The sequence below is a fragment of the Prionailurus bengalensis genome, chromosome C2 (genome assembly GCF_016509475.1).
Source record: "Prionailurus bengalensis isolate Pbe53 chromosome C2, Fcat_Pben_1.1_paternal_pri, whole genome shotgun sequence".
In the NCBI taxonomy this organism is placed as follows: domain Eukaryota; kingdom Metazoa; phylum Chordata; class Mammalia; order Carnivora; family Felidae; genus Prionailurus; species Prionailurus bengalensis.
Genome location: NC_057350.1, coordinates 101015092 through 101038259, shown reverse-complemented (window position 1 = coordinate 101038259; position 23168 = coordinate 101015092). Strand labels below are relative to the sequence as shown.

The 23168-nt window shown below is 34.6% G+C and overlaps 1 long non-coding RNA gene across 1 annotated transcript; it reads right to left on the bottom strand.

The window, feature by feature from the left end:
• Positions 1-499: 499 nt before the first annotated feature.
• LOC122492390 lies at positions 500-19975 on the bottom strand. Its single transcript, XR_006299604.1, has 5 exons — positions 19721-19975; positions 6855-7026; positions 3446-3560; positions 2665-2779; positions 500-666 (listed from the first exon to the last, which is right to left on the bottom strand). It is a non-coding gene; the product is annotated as an uncharacterized LOC122492390 (long non-coding RNA).
• Between the last annotated feature and the right edge of the window lie 3193 nt (positions 19976-23168).

Sequence of the window (23168 nt, the reverse complement as noted above, 5' to 3'; positions counted from 1 at the left end):
AAAAGAGAAGTTTTAAAGTTTGAAAATATTTCAATAGGAAAACAGTAATGAGTAGGAAGATTAAAACTCCCAAAGGCAATGAGTTATAATTTTGTCAAACATAAAGTAATATTTTGATGTTTTGTGAGAGTTTTTATAAAGTTAGATGAAGACATTAATATTGTTTTTAGAATACCTTTTTAGAAAAAAGAAATCCTGTTGTGCTTTTGTAACTGAACCAATGTGAGTTCACTCCTTGGTGACTCACAGATACACCAGGTAGGGTTGTCACACAAAGTAAATTTTATTTGAGGCAAATAAGGAGATCACTGGGAATAATTTCCAAAGCCTTGACTTCCTGAGAAAGGGTGAATGAGTGCCTTTTGTTTAGGGTTAGGATGAATATTTAAATAGGGAAGCCTTGTCATCCTTTGTAGAGGTGGACATGAGGTCATGCATGCACCTTAAGGAAACATGCCTATACATACATCGTATGTTATATAAATGAGGCTGGTGCCCCTCCTTGGATAGAGATTTTATTATTATAATGAGGAAGAGGGAATTGTTGGTCATTCCAGATGTCACTCCATGGTCTGTGCAGGTGCCAGTCGGGGGTTAAGCTCAAACTGGTCTGGGTGGTCTGGGATGGCTGGAGGTCCTGTCAGGACAGTTGCAGGTTTCATTTGCCTGTGTTAAGAAGTAAGCCAGAAAGAAGAATTTATGAAAAAATATAGGACAGAGGTTGTGCAGTACATGCAGGTGGGCAATAAAATTCAGGTCTTGAGGTCTAGCTGGTGACACTTTTATTAGAGTTGTATATCCCTAAATCATCACTGAATTTGTTGCAATTTGTTCTGAATTGTGATTTCTATAATAGGGTGCCTGTATAATACTAAAAATAGGGATTTATTATTTTTAACTGCGTTCTTTCCCAAATGTGCTAGACCAACATAGAAAGTCTGTTAATCTATGTGTCTCCAAAATACTATTTAGAATTTTTTACCCAGAGAAACCCAAGAGTGTATAATATTTAAAGTGTATAAATAATATCTGTAGCATTAAAGTATTTTAATCATAAACATAATGTTCATTTTAAGGTGATCTCTGAAATGTATATCATAAAACTCAAAACACCATAGAAGAAAATTAGAAACCATTCATTTAACCATTATCTTCAATTAATGGAAAGGAAATGGTAAAATTTAAAGTGATTAACTCCTTCACTTGACTGTCCATACTTTAATATTGATATACCTTATGAAGATCCCATATGCATGGGAAGGGTAGTCTTTTTCAGTTTCTCTGAACACAGATGATTGGGAGGGTGTCTTAACCTTTTCTGGTTTCCAAGCATAGGTCTCAGGCAAAGGTCAACATTGTCACCACAACTTTCCTTTCTTTGAAGGACTTACAAGAGTAAGATTTAACCTTCTTATTTTTTTTTCCAACTCTGGCAAAATGTGTGTTACTGGTATGTACATTTCAGCTAAAGCAGTAGTAAGAAGACAAATCAGAATACACAAATCCAGGTAAAGTTGAGAGTGAATCAAAATATCTACCATAACCATGAGACTTTATAATTTGGTATATAAAAAAGCTTGTTAAACCAAAAGAAGTCTTTAATTTTTAGACTATTAGGCAGTTTTAAAACAGTGAAGAATTGCTATTAGTATGGTGAACATTTTTTGGTTCAAAATTAACTTTCTAACACCCTGAAATCATGTCATGCCTAATTAAGCCATTATGTAAGTCTGACCTTGAGTTTAATAGGATGAAAAGGGAGAATAGAACTTGCATATGGTTGGTGCTTCATAACTGTTGACTAATAATGACTATAATGATTTATAACTTGGATCAAATAATATTACTAGATATTTATACTCTTTCAAGTTTCATTTAAAGTTCATATCTGAAATCTATTTCGTAGAGATGAGCAGGCATATCCATTTAGAAAGGACTAAATCAGTGCTTCTCAACAGGAACAGTTTTGCTTTCCAAGGGACACTTGGCGATATCTAGGAACATACCCTTCATGATTACTACAGGAGTTGGGGGGTGCTACTGGCATCTAGTGGGTAGAGGCTAGAGAGGCTGCTAAATATCTTGCAATGTACAGAACAGCCTCTCAAAATAAATAATGATTTAGTCCAATATATCAATGATATTGAGATTGTGAATCTCTGGGCTAAATAAGTTTTATATGGAGTTAATATATACTCATGTGTATAGATACTTAGTGTGTATCAGGGTGTGTATTTATGACTCTCCAGAAATTCTGGAAATTTTTCTTTACTTTCCCTTTTTTTTCTGGCTAAAAAAGTTATGATATTGTTTGCCAATCATTCTCTAATGAAGTAAATATTCTCTAGTTGTTACTATAATAAACAAAGAAACAACTTTCATTCTGATATTGAATCCCCAGTCCTAAATAACAACAGAAAAGCGACAATAGAATAAAGCTAACACAGTACAAAGTTAAATCCTCAAGTTCTAGAACATTATTATGTGTGAGTCTCTGACCCTTTGTCAGTGTTGAGAGAATCAAAGGAAAGAGAAGAATACTTTGAAAGTTATGTCTTTACAATATCTCTCATAAATATTTTTTCTCTTGGCACATTTGAGAAAGAGAGGGCTTGTTCTTCTCTTTCTTAGCTTAGAGAGTCATAGATACAGTCCTGTAACTACCTGCAAAGAACATTCCAACTTAAATGGAGAAGTGGGGGTGATACTAAAAATCTGCCATAGGAAGTGATCAAAGAAGGCCAGTCAAAGAAAATGTAGGCAGTGAAGTTGGAGGCAGCTGAAAGAAAAATTAGGATAGTTAGATTCCTGTAGCTGACATATTTGGGATTATAACAATAGAGATTTCAAAAGCTGTAGTCACCCATATCAGAGCATTTGTAAAGACAAAGTACTCAAAACAAAGCTGCTGGAAATTGTCGATTACATGAAATTTAAGCAAGAACAAAGAGAAAAGATGACAATATGAGGAAATAATTGCTACTATGTGTGTCTATGTACATGTATAAACTGATTTATTTAGTCCTTTCTGAATTATAATTTATAAGACATATTGGCATTTGGAATTCATAAACCATCTCTACATCCAGGCAGCTTTTTTCTAAATTAAAATTTCCTTCTTCCACGTATTTTTGATTTTGTTTTTCCCGTCCCAGCCATGTTGTCCTTAGTTATTTTTTAAAAAACTGGGACCAGGGGTGCCTGGGTGGCTCAGTAGGTTGAGCGTCCCACTTTTGATTTTGGCTCAGGTCGTGATCCCAGAGTCATGGGATTGAGCCCTGTTTCGGGCTCATGCTGAGCTTCGAGCCTGCTTAAGACTCTCTCTCTCTTTCTCTCTCTGTTTCTCTCTCTCTTTCTCTCTCTCTCTCCACCCCCCCCCTTTGGTCCTCTCCCCGCTGGCACATTCTTTAATAAAAAAATATAAATATAAAGTAAAATACATTACAATGCAATACAATACAGTAAGTTTGTTGAGTGTCCAACTCTTGATCTCAGCGCAGGTATTTATCGCAAGGTTGTGAGTTCAAGCACTGCATTCAGCTCCATGCTGGCTGTAGAACCTACTTAAAAAATAAAGAAAAATTTTAAAATGAAAATACATGGACTGTGTATACTTACTGTAAGGTTGATTCTTTCATGGGACTCTGACTTTTTGTAGAACTGGGTTTAACAAAGATAAGGTTATCAGGTTGACTTAATAGAGAGAAATCACTTTACCTTCCTCCACTAAATTTAACTTTAAATCTGTTTCATCCTATTTCCATCTTCCCACTTAGCATTAATACCCCCACCTATAAAACCTGAGGTCCGCCTAAAGATAGGGTGAAAGAGCCAGTCTGTTAATAAATGAGTGAAGCAACCTTCATGGGGACTATGGCAAACTCAAGAGTTGGAGACCTATAAAGAGTAAACATGGCCATTGTAGCTTCTGGCTTTCATTCTCATGTGTCATGAAGGGCTGCTGTCCGGTATTGTTAAACATTCCAGTTTTTATATTAAAAAATAATAAATTCATACTTTAAATTAAACACCCAAATTAAAATGTTTTCTCTCTCTCCTTTTCTTGTCTTTGCCTTTTTCTATTTTCATTTTGAATTTAGTACAATATACATATCAGGGACCACTAATGTGAAACTTCTGGCCCAGATGATCAAAGTGTTCCATATTTTTCAAAAAAGGTACTAAGAATATATTAACATTACACTAGAAATCTATTGTAAATATATTCAAATAGTTGGTACTAAGGATTGATATTCCAAGAATAGCATTTTTATTAAAGAACCAGAATGTAGCTCTGAGAGACTGTCTAGCCGAGCAAAGACATTTTGCATAGAATCCTAAAATAGTATTGTTGACTGAGGCAGAAGCTTGTGAGATTTTTATCTATGAAAATTGTACTTCAATATATCAGCTGTGGACTTGGGGTAAGATTTAGGTAAGATATTTGAGGCAATTAGTATTGTCAGTAGAAATGTTTGTCCTTCATTATTGTTTTCTAAGTACTGAACTCTTTAACTTTTTAAACATATTTTTCTACTTTTTGCATGGAGACAGTACATAAACTCAATAATCCAATTCTGTAGAACTAAACCAGACGTTTGTATAATAGGTTTGCTGTAGAGGTGGTGGTACAGCTTGAACCTGTTATTGTAATACAATTCTCGATATCAACTTGGAGATCATTCCAGGTCAGTGATTTGACTTCACAGTAGAATCACCTGAGGATTTTTTTTTTTTTAATTCTGATGACCTGACTGCATTTCATAACCATTCAGTCTTTGTGGGGTGGGGAGGTATGGGAAAGATCCAGACATCATTACTTTTTTAGCTCTTTAGTTGAGCAGAGAACTATCTAAATAATATTCACTAGAATTCTCCTTTAAGCCAGTGGTCATAAGAGTCTTAAAAATCTTGAGGACCAGTAAGGTTAATTAATCCAATTGTTCATTTAACAAACACGTATTAAGTACTTACTCTGTACTAGATACTTTGCTTGAGGGGAGGTGTGATATGCAAAGATGAATAAAACGTTTTTTGCCCCTCAAATAAATAGAATCTATTTTTTTAATGTTTTTATTTATTTTTGAGAGACAGAGAGAAACAGAGCATGAACAGGGGAGGGGCAGAGAGAAGGAGACACAGAATCCCAAGCAAGCTCCAGGCTTTGAGCTGTCATCACAGAGCCCGACGTGGGGCTCGATCTCATACCGTGAGATCATGCCCTGAGCCAAAGTCAGATGCTTAACTGACTGAGCCACCCAGGTGCCCCAGAATCTATTTTTTTTAATGTTTATTTATTTTTGAGAGAAACAGTGAGAGACAGAGTGTGAGCAGAGGAGGGGCAGAGAAAGAAGGAGACATAGAATCCAAAGCAGGCTCCAGGATCTGAGCTGTTAGCACAGAGCCCAACGCAGGGCTTGAACCCACAAACTGTGAGATCATGACCTGAGCTGAAGTCAGATGTTTGACTGAGGCCTCAGAGCCCCCAAATAGAATCCATTAGTGGAAGTTCTTATAAATGAGTAAGTGAAGTGTTAAGATAGCTTTGGTAGAAATATGCCTTTGGGGTGCCTGGGTGGCTCAGTAGGTTAAGCATCTGACTTCGGCTCAGGTCATGATCTCGCTATCTGTGAGTTCGAGCCCCGCGTCAGGCTCTGTGCTGATGGTTCAGTGCCTGGAGCCTGTTTCGGATTCTGTGTCTCCCTCTCTCTCTGACCCTCCCCCGTTTATGCTCTGTCTCTCTCTGTCTCAAAAATAAATAAATGTTAAAAAAAATTTTTAAAAAGAAAAAATATGCCTAGAGAAAAAGGGAAAAGCAATTTGATCTGGAACTTGATTGAATATTAGGGAGAAAAAAAAGTCATACAGGATTATTCCTTCAGTGAACCTGAGAAATGAATAAATATTTTTGGCCAAAATAGAATGGGATATTGGAAGGGGTACAGTCAGCGTGTGAGAACAATTTGTCCATCTTAGATCTATTGAAGATAATCAGTCTGAACAGAGGTTATAGGTTGATTTTACTTACTAAAATTTAGTACAATAAATACTGTTAATTTTTTTTGTTTTCGGTAATGTTATTAAATAATTTAAAATATTTGTTACACTTGTCAGAGTAGTTTCCAAACTTTAATGTGCATCATAATCATCTGAAGGCTTTTTAAAACACAGATTTGCTACCCCTCCCTCAGCTTCTGATTTGCTAGGTCTGGGGTGGGCCCAATAATTTGCATTTTTAACAAATCCCAGTTGATGATGAAACTGCTAGTGGTCCAGGGACAACACTTTGTGAAAAAGTGTTCTATAAAGAATAGATTTTCAGGTGATTTGGTCAGGGTCTAGGTGAATTTATTTTTAGTAAACAATTCCATCTTTATAAACCTCCCCACTTATAAAATAAAAAAGGTTGCACTGTACAATACCTATAACAAAGAAATATAGGCATCCCAGATGGGCTAATAATAAATTTTCAAACTGAAAATATTCTTTAGGAGAAGATGAGTGTTTTGTGAGAAACGGGCAAACAAGTATAACAGAATATTCAATCTTGACTCTGACCTAAGCAGTTCAGTTCACTCCCTAAATTTCAATACCCAGTCAGTAAAACAAAAGCCCAGCCAGACCCACTACCCTTTGATGGGAGTTTGGAGATCATCATTCCTCCATTCATTACCATCATATGCTCTCAGAACTGCAGGCTACTTTTGAGAGTTTCCCAACTTCAGGTCTTGCTCTCCCTGAAAGGAGTTCTGGTATTTATATGTATTAATATGTATTTCTTCATCTCATAAAATTTTCATTGAGATCTTAGTGCTCTACAGGGATTTTTACCTCTTAGCTGCTGGCTGACCCACCTTTTTTAATTCGGTGTTTCTAAATTCTCAAGCAGCCCTAGCATTCTGTCTGTGGTCTATATGCGAACTTGGTAGGAGGGGAACTCAAGGGACTTGAGACTTCAGAGCATATGATGATGGTTGAGCCAGTGGAGGGAGCTGTTTGCTTGAGAATCACTGACCTTTTTGGTATCTAGCAGACAGAAGCACACATTTCATTGCTAGCGAAAAGCCTAGTGCTAAACATTTATTGCTCTGAGTTAGTATTTTCACTAAGCTAAACTGCTTATGTTGCTTTGAATTTGGAACAAAAATCACCTTCTATCAAAGGACTATACCTGCAATAGCCTTTGTGACTAAGTGGAAGGTTGGTAGAAGCAGGACTTGAAAAGATATGACCTGTATGATGCTATGAGATTTGCTTAGTGATGTGAACAGTTCCTTATTAAATAAGTGACTTTGAGGGTGCTAAGTCATAACTCATATAAGGTATAAATTATGTTTCATAGAAAAAGTACAAAATTGTCATTCTGCCTTAGTCTATATTTATCTTTAAAGATAAAGATAAATTTTCTTTGGAATTCCAGAGTTAATTATTTATTTTAATAGAATGTGTAGATTTAAATTGACTATAGTGTTGAATTTTAGGACCTATAAATAGTGCCATTAATCTGAAGAAGTACAGATGTGTGAATAAAAAATAATATTTAGTGATGGCTGATAAAATTTTTAAATGTAATGCTTCAATAGTATGAAATTTACCTTTAAAAAGGTTAAAGTTTTGCTGTATGTGTCTATCTTATTTATGCTTTTCTATGCAAAAATATAGTTCATGATAATTCAGAATGTCAGATAAACTTATAATTTTAACTTTTATCTTTACTGAATATTTATGGCATTACTAGCAATGGTAAATACAGCTTAGTTTATAAGCTATTCAATGGTAATGACAGCCCCAAAAATGGAGAGAAAAAATAGACTGGTTGTCAGGAGATCCTGGGTTCTAGAGATGAAGTCTCTTCCCTATTAGCAATGTGATTTTGTAAAACTATTTAATCTCACTGGGCCTCAGTCCTTTCAGTTTTAAATTAGTAAAGTTCAACTTCTAAGACTTTCCAGGTTCCCAATTTTTAATTTTTTTCAGATGATTTTTATTTCTTAAGATTTAGACCACTTTGTATACCAAAGCAAACTGAATACCAGTATATTTTAAAACCACGTTGTTCCAAAAACACATGTATATGTGAAAAATAGTCTAAATCTAATGTTAGTTATATGGCTAAAAAAATATATATATATATTTATATCATAATTTTGGATCACTTAGCTATTGGGAATATTGGTTTTATTTTTATTAAGTTTTGTTTTAGTTAATAGAATTACTATTTTCTCATTATTTTCATATAGTATACTATTATAATTCTTATAATCCATTAAAAAATAAAATTCCCAAGAAAAAAATATGGTTTACTTAGAATTTTGAAAGTTAATGAAAAGTCATTTTAGGTTTATATAACAGGATGTCAAAGAACTTTATGTATCACATAGTCATAAATTTAATTTTTCAGAGAGAAAAATTTTAATGTGATGACTATAAAAATATTGATAGAGACCAAAATATTAACCACAATTTTATAAAGCTGATACCAGATTTTAGAAATCCCACTAATGCCTCTAAAGTATTATTATACCACTCTTATTTAGACTAAGAGAGCCTTGTGAATTGCTTCTCAGTTTAATCTAGTAGATTAAGCTTTATGAAACCTTTGGTTGAGATTTTCTATTGATAGCTGTTGTTCCTCTGTGATAAAAAAAAAAAGAAAGAAAAAAAAAGGAAAACGAAAGTTTAGAAGCCTTTGCAGGCAATCTGGTTTTGCAAGACTCTCTGCTGAAAGATTAGAAGTATGACGTATGATTTGCCTCTCTTGCGAAGGGCGTTACTACTTCAATCATATACAGATTTGGATTTTGAATTGCATTTCAGACAATCAGAGAGGTTACTAAAATTTTATTTTACATTCAGGTAAATGTGTAGGTTTTGTTTGTATATCTCATTCCCCATTATATGATTTCCTTAAAGTCATTAATATGATTTCCTTAAAGTCAAATTTATGAGAAAATAATGGAGAATTATGGGCATAGCCATTATTCATTATCATTTTCTTTCATACAGAGCACTCTGAAAATATAAATTGGCTTTGACAACTTCTTTTTTCTGTTTCCTTGTCTCCTTTTTTAAAATATGTAAATATTTTGGACTTAGGACTAAAGCCCCCTAACTTCTTGTTTAAAAACATTTCTAAAACTGTTTGCCATCTATCCATCTTATATGATTCTTAACAATAAATTCAGAATTATAACTCTTAAAACTTCACCTTGGCAACATACATCCAATTTTATTGTCTCCTCTGCTGGCCTGATATTACTAATGAGAGCCTGAATGTCACAAGGCAATGAGGATTGCCCATCAGTTGCAGAGCTTAGTGAACTGTGTAATGAAGTCTTGTTTGTTTGCTTTCTTTTGTAAAGCACTTAGTGAATCTCAGCACATTTTCAGCAGCTTAGTGATATTGCTCATTTCATCACTTCTTCTAAACTTTTTGCATCATTTTACTAACCATTACTGAACTTTATTTCATTTCATATACCTACAAAGGCAGTGCCAAAGTAATTGGCAGAACAGCTAATAGACACTAAAACCAAATAATAACTACCACAAGAGAAGCATCAAAAATGATAAGAAATTGAAAACTACATTTACCATATTTCTTATACATTTTAAAAAGATTTTAAGACAAGTAAAAAGCAAATACATGCTTAGTATTAAAAAGAAATAAGTGGTTACATAAATAACAGAATTATAGAATACAATGTATAAATCCCCTTTTAATATATCTCTCCCATCCCTACCTTTAATAATCTGATTTTTATCCTTCTAGCTTTTTTACTATGTGGGCTCAGGACCAGACTTTATCTGAATTAATGAAAACAAACAAACAAACAAACCAGGATGTCATCATAGTACACCAAAATTTAAATAAACATCACAAAAATTTAAAATTAAAATATGTTTTGTGGTTTTCATTTTATATAAATGATATCATACTTTTTAAAAAAATCTAGAATGTTCCCTAAGATAAATCTACCATATTTTATTTAACCACTTATCGTTGATGGACATTTAGTATTTTTTAGTTTTTGATCATATATATATATATATATATATATATATATATATATATATTCAAGTCTTTTTCTGAGATTCCTTTCAGGGACTAGGAATATGCACATTTAAAATTGTCCCTCAATGGGGCGCCTGAGTGGCTCGGTCGGTTAAGCTCCTTTAAGCTCGGTTAAGCGTCTGACTTCGGCTCAGGTCATGATCTCACGGTCCGTGAGTTCCAGCCCTGCATCGGCCTCTGTGCTGACTGCTCAGAGCCTGGAGGCTGTTTCAGATTCTGTGTCTCCCTCTCTCTCTGCCCCTCGCCTGTTCATGCTCTGTCTTTCTCTGTCTCAAAAATAAATAAATGTTAAAAAATAAAGATTTTAAAATTGTCCCTCAAAAAGTGTATAACAATATACACTAAAACACTGTATGATAGAGTCAATTCTCTAAGAACTCATTTTTTAAAAAATTCCCAGTACGTTGGTTGAAACATGTTTATTTTAAACTTGGCCATCATCCTTGAATTCCATATTATTTTTATTTATTTATCATTTGTGGATAATATAATATGACAATATGTAACATATCAGGATTAGGTGCTAAATTTGATCAAGTACTTATTTGGAGGCTAGAGATCTTTGACTAACTTTCCAATTTATCTAAACTTTTAATTTTATTCAGATATTTTTACCTTTTTAAAAATCAAATTTGGTACTTCAGATGTTATGAGAAATTGTCTAATGATGTAAAATTTCAAGGTTATTAACTAAACTTATACATAGCCTTCCCTAACATTTAAAAATATGGTCTTTCTCTACCTCTAATGTAGTTTATATGTATGCTTTTTTAGTTTTGATAAGACCTAAAAAAAAAGTCCCTCTTTTGTTGATATTTCTTAAAGACCACGTTTTATTATATTGGTTTAATTTATTGTTGTTATCTAATTAAAATTACTGTTGCAGGGCACCTGGGTGGCTCAGTTGGTTAAGGGTCCGACTTCGGATCTGGTCATGATCTTGCAGTTCGTGGGTTTGAGTCCCGTGTTGGGCTCTGTGCTGACAGCTCAGAGCCTGGAGCCTGCTTCAGATTCTGTGTCTCCCTCTTTCTCTGTTCTTCCCCCACTCACGCTCTCTCTCTCAAAAATAAATAAACATAAAAAAAATTTTAAAAATTACTGTTGCTTCATTTTCACTTTTTTTGGCTGTTTTTTAATTTAGTTTTTTGAGATAAAAAGTTTATTTTATTTACTTTCAACCTATATTTTTACGAGAAATATTTAAGAATAAAGTGTTTTAGTTGAATACGATCTTGACTAGGTTCATAGATTTTTGATATGGATTATTTTTATTGCCTTTTATTTCCAAATAGTCTATAATTTCTGTTCTGATTTATTCTTTAAACCATTAAGAATATTCTAAAATTTTGCAAGCTTATTGTCTTTGGGGGTTGTTTGGTTAATTTTTATTAACACTTTAACTTATAAATTTCTTAATTTTCAGTTGCATTTTATTTTGGTTCAATACAAGTATCATTTCCATTTTTTCCTTTGTGTAGTAGTTTGAGACTACCTTTACAGCTTAATACATGTTCTTTTTTTGTAAAGTTAGCATAACTTTGAAAAAGAAGTATATTTCTCCATATTAAGATACAAAATAAATGCTCCCACCTATCAAGCTTATTGTTTGTAACACTCAAATTTTTATGTATTTATGGTTTTGTTCTGAGAGTCATCTATTTATGTTATTATGTTATTAGCTCTAACCTAATTCAAAAATAAAATTTTTAATGTTTATTCATTTTTGAGACAGGGCATGAGTGGGGGAGGGGCAGAGAGCAAAGGAGACACAGAATCTGAAGTAGGCTCCAGGCTCTGAGCTGTCAGCACAGAACCTGATGTGGGGCTTGAGGTCATGAACTGTGAGATCATGACCTGAGCTGAAGGCAGACGCTTAACCAACCGAGCCACCTAGGTGCCCCAGGAATAAAATTAGATTAATGGATATTTTTTCCTTCATAAAATTATGCATATTGAAAATATTTAATAATGTATCTTTTGACAAAAGTATATGAATGTTATGTTATACATTTTTGGTAATGTCTACCTTTCATTAAGATAAGCTATTTTTGGGGCACCTGGGTGGCTTAGTCCTTTAAACATCTGACTTCAGCTTCGAACCCCATGTGCGGCTCTATGCTGACAGCTTGGAGCTTGAACCTGTTTCAGATTCTGTGTCTCCCTCTCTCTCTGGCCCTCCTCACTCACATTCTGTCTCTGTCTCTCAAAAACAAATAAAACATTCTATTGAAGGTTTGCTTTGAATTCAGTTTTCTTAATATATTTGTGCTTCCCTTTGTTTTCAACTTTTCAGAGTATTTTCTAAATACTTATATACAGTATCTCAGCAATTTTTATTTCTTTCATTTTTTTTAAATTTAATTTGAGAGAGAGAGAGAGAAAGAGTGAACAAGGGAGGGGCAGAAAGAGAGGGAAAGAGAATCTTAAGCATCCTCCATACCAGAAGGGCAGAGCCTGATGAGGGTTTGGTCTCATGAACTGTGAGATCATGACCTGAGCCAAAATCAAGAGTTGGACCCTTACCCAAGTAAGCCACCCAGACACTGCTCGCAATTTTTAGAAGTCTAATCACTGTTCTTTATTTTTTCAAGTTCAGCAAACATTAGTTCCCATTACATGTATGCACACATATACACACATGAAATATTTGAAATACAGAGGACTTCTTGCCTGAAAAAGTTCACAATCTACTCTTAATTTTTTGCTGAGTATTAATCACCTATAGCTTCACAAAAAGTTAATTTGATGCCACTATTTCTAACAATTGTGGAACAATAATTTCTGTAAACATATCTCTTTTTAAAATTTTTTTATGTTTATTTATCTATTTTTGAGAGACAGAGAGAGAGAGACAAAGACAGAGACAGAGACAGAGCAAGAACAAGGGAGGGCCAGAGAGAGAATGAGAACAGAATCCGAAGAAGGCTCCAGTCTCTGAGCTGTCAGCACAGAGCCCAATGTGGGGCTCGAACTCACAATGCATGAGATTATGACCTGAGCCAAAGTTAGACACTTAATCGACTAAGCCACCAAGTATAAAGGAAGAAGAAGTCTATTTTCAACATGTGATATTTCAACAATTTATTTTCCCTCATTCCTGAAGAAGCTCCTGGAACATCTGTCCTACTGAAACAGTAGATTAAGCCAAAAAAGGGGAAGCCATAAATATGATACAGGGATAAACATTTTATTTGAAAATATTCTATGTCATTTAACTTTGTAAACTAACTACCCTCAACATTTTATGCATATTAAATTACTTATATTTTATAACAGTCCTAAGAAGTAGGATTTAAACCCAGTTAGAATTGACTTCAAAATCGGTGTTTGTCAACCATACAGTATGCAGCCTCTCTCTATGTAGTACTAGGTGAAAATTCTCAGAAGTATGGTGATAGGATCTTTGAGGCCAGAGCTGTGCAAAAGATTTTGAAAGCTGTATACCTGTCTAGGTCTTTTGGGCGTTAGAGGAGAAGCTGATAGAATATATGGTGTCTGATCTTATGGATAATTGAATTCACTATTTTACTTCAATTAAAGAAAGATATAAAAAGAAGTAATTAAATTGAGGGACTCTTACATGATTTGTGAAGGCAAATTATAAAGGATCAATGAAAATTAAAAACACGAGAAAAGTAGTAATTACAAACTCCATGAAAAACAAAGAGACTTTGAAAAGAAAAACAAAATGCAATTAGAGTACACTGACTGGCTGAAGAGTAACAATATTTAACGACTCATAATAATGACAGGAGAAATGCTAACTTAACATTAATGTGGCATAATTTAATTGGGATGATAGAATAAGTGAATATGCAAACTAAATCATTATTTACACTAATGGGAAAACAATTGTCTATTCATTGATAAATTCAGAGTTGATAGAATTTGCGTGTAATTTCAAAATACAAAAGTAAATGCCAGGACAAATAATGAACAGAACTTCAAGTCCCCTAATTCAGAGGAGCAGAATTGGAAGGCAGTGACCAGTTTTTCTAAAGCTGAGTAGCTTTTAGCTTCTCTCTCCTATAATTTGAATTATTAAAATAAGAACAGAAATCATCTGCTAAAAAAAATATATATATATATTTTTTTTTTCATTTATTTATTTTTGAGACAAAGAAAGCACAAGGGGGGAGGGGCAGAGAGAGAAGGAGACAGAATCCAAATCAGGCTCCAGGCTCTGAGCTGTCAGCACAGAGCCTGACGCAGGGCTCGAACTCACAAACTGTGAGATCGTGACCTGAGCCTAAGTCGGACGCTTAACCGACTGAGCCACCCAGGCGCCCCCCCACCAAAAAAATAACTTTTTTAAACATAAGAATAGAGGAGAAAGCAAGAGAGAGACATTGACAGACTTTGACATTTACAAACCAAAGTAGACAGAAAGGAAGAGAAAGAGTTCATTTTGAAGTTATTGGATAGCTTTTATTGTTAATTTGGGCTTAGAATTTAAAACATTATTATATCTAATTATTTCATTTTAACTTGGTGCTTAGATGTATTTAATCTATCTAGATGTGTCTCATCATCTTCTCTGCCAAATTTATTCTTCTGTGCTCCCACCTTAGTTAATTCCATCACTATCTTCCTCATGTGTTTAATGTCTCAGTTATGACATCCATAGTCTACCAACTCATCTTAGCCAGTGCCTTGGAGTCTTCTTCCACACGTCTATCCTTTTCTATCTTCACAGATCACAAGCTCCTGTCGATTCTATTTAGTAATTTATTTGTTCTCTCCTTTCTTTTCCCCTTATTCAATGCCTTGTTTCAAGTCTTTATTGGCTTATTGCAAGTCCCTCTAAACTAAAAACTATAAAGTTATGTCTTTTATTAACACTACTATTATGAATAGTTTCAAACATATATGAAAGCAGAACAAAAAGTATAATAAATCCCCACAGCACCTAATCTAAAATGTTATTATTTTATCAGTGAGGGAATCTGTGAGTTTACTTACTTTTCATTTACTCTCTCTATCCCTCTACACCATTTATTGATAATGGTTTACTTTCAGAGTACATAGATATTAGGTACTATAACTTCCTTATAACCATCATTTAATTTTAGTTATAGTTTATACTTAGTATTTGCTACAAATTCTCATATACAGGTTTATTCAGTCATTTTTCTTACCGGATGCTTGCTGTCACGGATGGGTTCATTAAGATCAGTATTCCCTGTTCATAACAGTTTGTAGCTTATTGATTTGAAAGTTGGTTTTGTTGTAAATAAAGTCTTTAGCTCACATTTCTTTCCTTGAGTTCCATAAATATATTATTCTGTTGTTTTCTGGCATGTTAAGGTTGAAAAATCTGGAAGCAATCCGATTTTTTTTCCCTTAGGTCTCTTGGTATTTTTGCCTCTAAGGAAAAAAAAAAGTGCCTGTTTTTGAGGTCTAGTGGCTGCACCAGTGTATGTCTTGTTTTCACTCTTTTGGGTCAATTTCCCCAGGTAAGCAGTCTGCCATTTTAATACATTGTTTCAAGTCTCCTTTTATTTCAGAAGAATGTTTCTTAAATTATAGTTTTTCGTATTTGTTACATGCCATTGCTCTGATTTTATTTGCCTCTCAATATCTTTTAAGTACTCTGTATCTATTCATTCTCTTCTTTTTGATTGCAACAATTTCCTCCTTTCATCTCCTACTTTTCTTAAGAGGTGGTATAAAACTTCTAATTTAGTTTATATTTCTGAAATGGTTTCTTGTTTTTCTTCTAATTATTTCTTAAATTATATAAGGTCTTTTGCAATTTTGTTTTCTCCAATCACATCATATGAGTTTTCTTTAATTCCAAAGTTTGGTTTCTATCATTTTATTAAGTTTCTGTAGTTTGTTTTGAAATACCAAGTCAGTTTTTTTTTTAATTTTTGAAGTGCCTTATATGCTGTAAGTCACTCTTCTCCTATTTATACTTCAATAATAATATACTTGCATGGGCTTTACTACGGTCCTTTTCTATTGCTTATGTACAAATGAAATTAGTTTTTCTTCCCATACTCTTAAGAAAAAGATACATCAAGATATCATTCCTTACTTTATGGTTCTGGAACTTCTGTTACTTTTATATATGTTAAAAAATATAGCCATGCATTTTTGAAATCTGTGGCTCTTTTTCTTTCTCAAGTCTAGCTGACCCTTCTCAATTTAGAGCCTATATCCTGCTGTTTCTCTGAATTAGGATTATTCTGGAAAGGACACCTTGTTAGTAGGTTTCAAGAATCCATAAGGCCCAGCCTCTTCTACCACAGGCTTTAGACAGTGTCCTTCCATATGCCTTTGAATTGGAATGTGCACAGCCCTTATCCAGTTTTGGCTACTGTGTGCTGATTAGCTGCACAAGTTCTTAAGGAGTATCATCAATTTGTAGGTGATGTAAAGGCTCTCAAGCTCTCAGGTCTGTCCAAATTCACTTTGCCATCCCCCTGCTTCCATTCTCATAGCTGCTAACACCATGTGGCTCTTGTTTTATGTATGTATGTATGTATGTATGTACGTATGTATGTATGTTTGGTTTTGTGTTATGTGATTATGTTTTATAAGAGCTTTATTGAGATACAATCCATTTATCATAAAATTCAGATTTTAGAATGTACATTTCAGTAGTTTTTAATGAATTAATAGAGTTGTGCATCCACAATTATCTAATATTAGAAAATTTTCATCACCTCAGAAAGAAACCAATCAGCAGTCACTTCCCTTTACCTCTATTGCCAGGCCTTGGCAACCACAAACATATCTGATCCTTAGATTTGCATATTCTGTACATTTCATAAAAAATGGGAGTCATGAAACGTGGTATGTGTGTGTGTGTATATGTTTGTGTGTGTGTGTGTGTGTGTGTGTGTGTGTGTGTATGTTTGTATCTGGCTTCTTTCACTTAGCATGATGTTTTCTTTTTTTTTTTCAATATATGAAATTTATTGTCAAATTGGTTTCCATACAACACCCAGTGCTCATCCCAAAAGGTGCCCTCCTCAATACCCATCACCCACCCTCCCCTCCCTCCCACCCCCCATCAACCCTGAGTTTGTTCTCAGTTTTTAAGAGTCTCTTAGGCTTTGGCTCTCTCCCACTCTAACCTCTTTTTTTTTCCTTCCCCTCCCCCATGGGTTTCTGTTAAGTTTCTCAGGATGCACATAAGAGTTAAAACATATAGTATCTGTCTTTCCCTGTATGGCTTATTTCACTTAGCATCACACTCTCCAGTTCCATCCACGTTGCTACAAAGGGCCATATTTTGTTCTTTCTCATTGCCACGTAGTACTCCATTGTGTATATAAACCACAATTTCTTTATCCGTTCATCAGTTGATGGACATTTAGGCTCTTTCCATAATTTGGCTATTGTTGAGAGTGCTGCTATAAACATTGGGGTACAAGTGCCCCTATGCATCAGTACTCCTGTATCCCTTGGGTAAATTCCTAGCAGTGCTACTGCTGGGTTATAGGGTAGGTCTATTTTTAATTTTCTGAGGAACCTCCACACTGTTTTCCAGAGTGGCTGCACCAATTTGCATTCCCACCAACAGTGCAAGAGGGTTCCCATTTCTCCACATCCTCTCCAGCATCTATAGTCTCCTGATTTGTTCATTTTGGCCACTCTGACTGGCGTGAGGTGATATCTGAGTGTGGTTTTGATTTGTATTTCCCTGATAAGGAGCGACGTTGAGCATCTTTTCATGTGCCTGTTGGCCATCCGGATGTCTTCTTTAGAGAAGTGTCTATTCATGTTTTCTGCCCATTTCTTCACTGGATTATTTGTTTTTCGGGTGTGGAGTTTGGTGAGTTCTTTATAGATTTTGGATACTAGCCCTTTGTCCGATATGTCATTTGCAAATATCTTTTCCCATTCTGTTGATTGCCTTTTAGTTTTGTTAGTTGTTTCCTTTGCTGTGCAGAAGCTTTTTATCTTCATAAAGTCCCAGTAATTCATTTTTGCTTTTAATTCCCTTGCCTTTGGGGATGTGTCGAGTAAGAGATTGCTATGGCTGAGGTCAGAGAGGTCTTTTCCTGCTTTCTCCTCTAGGGTTTTGATGGTTTCCTGTCTCATGTTCAGGTCCTTTATCCATTTTGAGTTTATTTTTGTGAATGGTGTGAGAAAGTGGTCTAGTTTCAACCTTCTGCATGTTGCTGTCCAGTTCTCCCAGCACCATTTGTTAAAGAGGCTGTCTTTTTTCCATTGGATGTTCTTTCCTGCTTTGTCAAAGATGAGTTGGCCATACGTTTGTGGGTCTAGTTCTGGGGTTTCTATTCTATTCCATTGGTCTATGTGTCTGTTTTTGTAGCATGATGTTTTCAAGGCTCATCCATATTATATCATTTTTATATTGCTGAATAATATTCAATTGTGTGACTATACCAAATTTTTAAAAATCCATTCATTAGATGATGAACATTTGGGTTGTTTTATCCAGGTCATATTCTTAGAGAATTATTACTTCTATATATTTATATTTTCTCTGCAGCAAATTCTTAATCACCCTATCAAGTTTTATCTTATATAAAGGAAGGCTATTTTAAATCTGTAATGTAATTTAAATATTCAAACTCAGAGAAAAACTATTAGTATAAATGGAAGTAAAATGAAAAAGTGAAATTTAGATATATTTCAAAAGGTTGTAATTTAGAAACCATAGATGCTTATAAGATTCTAGTTTGAATGGGCTATATTGTGAAGTTGTGAGTGTTCCTTTAATAGAAATCTTCAAGCAATTATTGGATGACAATCTAACAGAAATATCATAGAGAAGTTTCCTCCATTACTCTCTGGGAGCTAGACAAAATGATCCTCAAGATCACATCCAGGTCTCTGCTTCTATGACATTATGTATAGCAGAAATTATGAAAAAGTTTTAAATAGTCAATAACCTTTTAAACTGTCAGTTTTTACATAGAATTAAATTTTTTGATGGGGCTATCTAAGCACATAAAATATGAGCATGTCTATTATCTCACAGAGTAGTCATTAGTAAAAAAAAAATTGAGCTCTTTTGCAAAATCTCACATTAAAAATGATATGACTTTGGGGGCCCCTGGGTGGCTCAGTCGGTTAAGCATCCGAATTTGGGTCAGGTCATGATCTCATGGCTCATCAGTTGGAGCCCCACATCAGGCTCTGTGCTGACGACTCAGAGCCTGGAGCCTGCCTCAGATTCTGTGTCTCTTTTGCTCTTTGCCCCTCCCCATGCCCTCTCTCTTTTTCTCTCTCTCTCAAAAATAAACGTTAATTTTTTTTAAAGGTGATATGACTTTGTAGTAAAATTAAGGGTAGGCAAGGCCGCTCAAAATTGAACATAAAAACAAATAATGACATTCCTTATAAATGTACTGCTGCAGTAAAAAATATATGAAATTCCTAATAAGTATGAATATTGCAGTACATTATAGGACTTATTTACAAAAGAAATTAAAAGGTTAGCTCTGAAAGGAAGAACAAGGAAGGTTTGTGTTGGGGTGCTCTGTTATGAAAATTACAAGATGTATTAGTTTCCTGGGGATGCCATAACAGATTACCACAAACTGGGTGACTTAAAACAGCAAACATTATTCTCTCACAATTCTGGACGCCATAAGTCTAAATCAAGGTGTCAGCAGGACAAGGCTCCTCCCAGAAAGCTCTAGAGGGAAATTCTGTTCCTACGTCTTTCAGCTTGGGGTTGCCTTACTCCAGTCTTTGCCTTTATTCTCACATGGCCTTGTCCTCTGCCCACTTCAGTCTCAAATCTCTCTATACTTTGCTCTTAGAAGGACATGTGTCATTGGATTAGGACCCATCCAGGATGATAATCTTTTTCTCAAAATTCTTAGTTACATCTGAAAAGATCCTTTTTCTGATAAGGCAATATTCACAGGTTCCAAGAAGTAGTATATGGATGTATATTTTTGGAGCTACCATTTTAGCCAGTACACATTATGACAGCGCATTATGTAATAATTGTTTTTCAAGTCAGAAGAGTTTTCCAACGTGATCTAAGAGGCTGATTGTGGGATCAGTGGGCAGCACATTAAAAAACATATTCTTTCGTGGCTCGCCGCATTCAGCAGTTACTTGGCACAAAACACTGAAGTGCTAGGGAATACCATGTATGAATCAATGCAATTTCCACATTATATTGACACTTTTTCCCTGTTTAGCAATTGAATACAGCCAATACACTTCACAGAAAATATACATTGTAGGAGAAAGACTCATTCAGAATAAGCCATAACTCAAATATAAATTAGCTGAAGACTTTGATTTTGTTCTAAAACTGTAAGTTCCTATCAGTTTTAGAAGTTTTAGAAAAGCAGAATTATGTTTTAGTTATTGAGAAAAACTGAAAGAATGGCATTTTTCAAATCATTGAACTGGAATTGAAAGTGAGTATATACAGCAGGGGAAAATGATATTTTATCATATATACTAAAAATTATGAGTATAAAATAAAATCTCATTACTACAGAAAATATTTTCGGAACCATTTGAGAAGGGATATAAATGGTTTATTATATATATATATATATGTATATATATACTATATAAATGTATACATATAATTAAATATATACAAACTTCATGGCTTCTTAATTTTCAAGATTCACAATGAGGTATTAAAATTTAAACTATTCTAGTTTTATTGTTGTTTTTTGTTTTACTCTTAGACGATTTTTGTCAATTTTAGAACACACTGAGTTAGTTGTAGTATTTCCATTAATACTTTTGTTGACTCAGCCTGAAACAGAATCAGATCTACTGTATGTCTTTGGGGACTAAGAAGGAAATCCTTTCATATTTTATTTCTGTCAGGTATTATTTTAAAGAGAATATAAAATACCTTACAGATTACAAATTATATTTAGAAGAGTCTCTGTAGGATTTGATTACCTTATTGAAACCCTGTACTGGTTTCAGTGAAATCATCTTGAAATACACAAATACTTTTGAGAGTGTTTCTTATATTGGAGTAAAACTAAAGATATTTGGAGATATGACCGTAAAAGCGTGACATTGCCTGATATTTGCTTCAACAAACTGGCAGTAAAAAATACTTCTTTTCCTTAATCAATAGCTTTTAGCATACATAATTTCTCTCAGTTGCACAGTTGTGCTAAATAATGCTCCATGATTATGAAAACGAAGACATTTTTGGCATAAAGGGGCACCTGCCTGGCTCAGTTGGTAGAGCATGTATTTCTTGATTTTGGGGTTGTGAATTTAAGCCCCACGTTGGGTGTAGGGCTTACTTTTTAAAAATGACATTTCTAGAACAAGAAAAAATATAAACTCTGGATTCATAAAAGGATGTATGCTTTGCACATGTAGCGTAAACATTCCCGTGCAGAAGTGAAGTTGGACTTGCTTTTGAAAAAGACTATCCTCTTTTTTTTTTTTTTAATTTTTTTTTCAACGTTTATTTTATTTTTGGGACAGAGAGAGACAGAGCATGAACGGGGGAAGGGCAGAGAGAGAGGGAGACACAGAATCAGAAACAGGCTCCAGGCTCTGAGCCATCAGCCCAGAGCCCAACGCGGGGCTCGAACTCACAGACCGCAAGATCGTGACCTGGCTGAAGTCGGATGCCTAACCGACTGCGCCACCCAGGCGCCCCAAGACTATCCTCTTTTATTATTTGTAATGATATCACTTTTAGTGATTTACTTTATTTTTAAATTTTATTTATTTATTTTTGGGAAAGAGGGCATAGAGGGAGGGAGAGAGAGAGTCGCAAGCAGGCTCTGTGCTGTCAAGGAGGAACCCAGTGTGGGGCTTGATCCCATTAAACCGTAAGATCGTGACCTGAAGTGAAACCAAGAGTCAGAGCTTAACTGACTGAGCCACCCAGGCACCCCAGTGACTTATTTTATTATTTTTAAGAGTAGGAAATTTCAGATGCATACTCATACTCTAAAGAAGGGAGGAAATATTGCGGGTAGGCCCCACTGTATCTCATTTTGTTTTGGTCCTTTACTCAATGTTAAATCTTTAATTACATTCTTTATGTCAATTTACTCATTCATTTGGCAGATTCTAAAGAATATCATAATACCTGTTTAAGACCCTCTCTAATGTATGTCTTTAGCAGTTTATTATTATATTTCAAGTTAATTTAATAAATCTTACAGTTATTGAACACTTAGTGTTCTATATGATGCTGTGTTAATAACTGTGTGGGCAAGGTGGGTAGGACATGGTTCCCACTGATAACGGCCTTTATATCTGTGCAAAAGAGCTCTGCATGTTAGAGGCCTCAAATAAAAATAAATTTATTAAAGAACACATGGACACTTCTGCTCAGCACAACACATAATCTTCAACATTTGCTTTCATAATTAACACCATTCAGATTCTAGAAAAAGCTTCACTTCATATCTTAGCACGTATTCTTAAAGCAAAAAGTGACTGTATCCAAATGTTTTCAAGACATGTGGACTCAACCATTTCCAATGTTAAAGACTGACATACTCCTTCAGAGTTTAGAGGAAATGTGCAGGACAAAAGCACTTAAAAACATTTTTTTTTTTTCAACTTTTTTTTTTTTTTTTTTTTTTTTTTTTTTGGGACAGAGAGAGACAGAGCATGAACGGGGGAGGGGCAGAGAGAGAGGGAGACACAGAATCGGAAACAGGCTGCAGGCTCCGAGCCATCAGCCCAGAGCCTAACGCGGGGCTCGAACTCCCGGACCGCGAGATCGTGACCTGGCTGAAGTCGGACGCTTAACCGACTGCGCCACCCAGGCGCCCAAAAACAATTTTTAAAAACATTTTTTTTTGGCTAATATGCATGTGTTAGATTCTTACGTAATAAAGTACTGTTTCCCAGGAATGTTGAGTGTCCATTTTCTTGCATCTCCTATCTATGTTATCCTATTCATAATCATTAAGGTTTTACATGTGTTGCACATGTAAATAAGCAGATTTTTTACATGTGTTGCACCTTCTGACTGAGAAAATTTTCAACATATAACAATTCTTATCACTCTTAATTTGAATAAATGTAGCTCTAGCTGTAATATGCATAAAGCATGATATCCAACTCTTCACATGGGTAAGTAGATGGATACTGAATTATAGACTTGTGAATAATTCTTTTGTGAAAATAATTATTTTAA